Here is a 3,366-nt window from a genome sequence, read left to right on the forward strand (position 1 = left end):
GTAACCTTTATCAACTTTCTGAGCATAAAAAATCTGTTGAAGAAAAGTCAGTCTAGCTCTCAACTCGACTATAATCGAACCATCATTAGACCAAGTCAACCGTGTATTCATAGCCCTCAAGGCAAACAACGACTTCCTACTCAAAGCGTCAGCGACCACATTCGCCTTAACTGGATGGTAATCGATCACAAGCTCATAATATTTTAGTAGTTCCAACCATCTTCATGGCTGCAAGTTCAAATCCTTTTGTGTCATCAAATACTTAAGACTTTTATGATCAGTATAGACATAGCATTTCTCACCAAATAAATAATGTCACCAAATCTTCAAAGTAAACACTATGGCGGCCAACTCTAAGTCATGTGTCGGATAGTTCTTTTTGTGAGGCTTCAACTGTATCGAAGAGTAGCTACGACCCTACCCTCTTACATAAGTACACATCCCAAACCATTCAAGGAAGCATCACTAAAAATCACAAATTCTTTATCTGACTCGGGTTATACCAAAACTGGGGCCTTAGTCAACAACGCCTTTAAATCTCAAAACTCTGCTGACACTTTTCTGTCCATTCGAACCTGATATCTTTCTATAACAACTTCGTCATTGGAGTAGCAATCATGGAAAATCCTTTAACAAACCATCTATAATAACCGGCCAAGCCTAGAAAGCTTCTAACCTTAGTTACATTCCTCGGCGGCTTCCATTCAACAATAGCCGAGATCTTACTCGGGTCTACTCTAATACCATCATCTGAAACGATGTGGCCCAAGAATCCAACTTCTCAAAGCCAAAACTCGCTTTTACTAAACTTAGCATACAACTGTTTGTCTCTCAGGTTTGCAAATAGTTCTCAAGTATTCAGCATGTTCAGATTCATCACAAGATAAATTAATATGTCATTAATAAAAATGAAACAAATTTATCCAAATACGGTCGAAAAATATGGTTCATCAAATCCATAAATGCAGCAAGTGCGTTTGTTAAACCAAAAGGCATGACAAGAAATTCATAATGACCATACCTCGTCTAAAAAGCAGTTTTTAGCACATCTGAGTCTTTCACTCTCAACTGGTAGTGACCGGACCTCAAGTCTATCTTTGAAAACCATGTCGCTCCTTCAACTGGTCAAACAAGTCGTTAGTCCTTGGCAAAGGATACTTGTTCTTAATTGTTACTTTATTGAGCTATCAGTAATCTATACATAACTCATAGATCTGTCTTTTTTTTCACGAATAATACCAAGCATCCCAGGCGAAAAGCTCATCTCACAAACCTTATCGATAAATTTTGCAACTGTGACTTCAGTTCTTTCAATTCAGTCGAGGCCATTCTATCTGGAGCAATCGAGATAAGTGTTGTACCAGGACTAACTCAATGCCAAACTCAACTTCTTAACAGGGGGTAATCCAGGTAGCTCTTCGGGACACATTCGGATACTCACATACAACAAGCACTGATTCAATCTTTGATTTAGACTCTTCGTATTGAACACATAAGCCAAACAAGCTTCACATCCCTTTTTAATGCATTTTTGAGCAGACATCAAGGAAATCACAATTGGAAACTTATCTGACTCATTTGATTCAACCGAAGACTTCACCATTTCACATTTCAATTCAATAACTTTTCGTCTACAATTCACTAAGCATCATGAAGTGTCAACCAATCTATGCCCATATAACACCAATTCATTGAACAGTAATAACATCAGTAACCGGAAAATATGATCTCTAATCATCAAGGACATTTCTACATACCTTATCAACTAAAACATGCTTTCGTAATGGGTTTGACACTTAATCATAAATTTCGTACACTAACAAGCATATTCATGCTAGATACCAATTTCATGAACACATATGAATGAGTAGGACCAAAGTCAATCAGGGCAATAACAGAAGTGTCATAAAGAGAAAAAGTACCCGTAATAATATCGAGAGAATATGCGTCCTCACGCGCATGTATAGCATAGGCCCTAGCCAGAGCTATAGCTTCGGATCTCACTGTCGTATCCCTTGTCACATTCTTACTACTAGCCCTATTATTGGCGTTTCTCGAAGGTCTCCCCTTTGTAGCCGTATTACCCGACCTTGTATTCTAAAATCTTTCTTTCTCGAAGGACAGTCCTTGATATAGTGTTCTTGAGAACCACATCGGAAAAAAGAGCCATCGCTCACCCTACACTTACCAAAATTACCTTTACCACATTGTTGGCACTCGGGTCTGGAAGCTCTATCATTACCCACACTAGCCACAGATGTAGCCTGAGATCTAAAACTCAATTTTTCTTCTTACGGTTTCTGTACGAATGCCTGACCGAAACATGAGAACGAGAATACAAATCTTTGGATTTCTAAGATTGAGATGGAAGTGACTTGCTCATCGGTCTCTTTTTATATCTCTAGCCTCAGCTTTGGCTCTTCTCCTTTCATTGGTTAGCTCTTCAGCTTTACAGGCCCGAACAACAAGCACAACAAATTCTTTCATCTCAAATCCTAAAGTCCTCATTAAGTCCGTCTTCAAACCTTCTACACATTTTTGCCTTGGAGGATGCACACTCTCGAGCATATTTACTGAGCCAAACAAACTCTCTTTCATACTAGGTAACTGACATGCGGCCTTATTTCAAATAAGAAATTCCTTACGCTTCTGATCGATGAATTGCTCCACTAATATATTTCTTTCGGAACCCTTCTTAAAGAATTCTCATGTGACCCTTTCTCTAGGTACCACCCAGACTAGCGTCTTCCACTAATGGTATGCCGCATCTCTCAACAAGGAAATAGCACACTTTAAACATTCATCAGGGTGTGTAGGATAGTTCATCGAATACCCGAATGGAATTCTCGAGCCAAATTCTACCCTTTCGAGATCATCTTCAGTAACTTAAGGCACTACGGGTTAAGGATTTGGAGGGGTGGGGGAGGTTGAACATTTGGGTTCATTCGAACGAACTCAGTGTACCAGGCATCCATCATGTGGAGAAAGGCTTCTTTGCCCCTTCTCCTCTACTAACAGTTGTGGGTCTCCTATCAAACGACACTACTCCTTCAGCGGGAGCAGGCCTGTTACTTTCAGCAACATCCACCACTGCACTATCGGTATCCGTTTACTCTATAAAAAACACAATTTCAAATGTCAGAAGTCGTCACACTATCATAATATATGTATGGCATGTATAGCTAGACTCGAACACATCCTACGTTAGTTTGAGAACTGACTAAATCGTAGCTCTGATACACTAAATGTAACACCCTTTACCCGTACTCGACGCTGATAGGATCGAGGCATATCGAACTTAACATGAACATTCGTACAAAACTGGGCCTAAAATTTTGTTCGATTAAAACTTTCAATCACATGCAA

This window comes from Gossypium hirsutum, chromosome A10 (assembly GCF_007990345.1).
Source record: "Gossypium hirsutum isolate 1008001.06 chromosome A10, Gossypium_hirsutum_v2.1, whole genome shotgun sequence".
Classification (NCBI taxonomy): domain Eukaryota; kingdom Viridiplantae; phylum Streptophyta; class Magnoliopsida; order Malvales; family Malvaceae; genus Gossypium; species Gossypium hirsutum.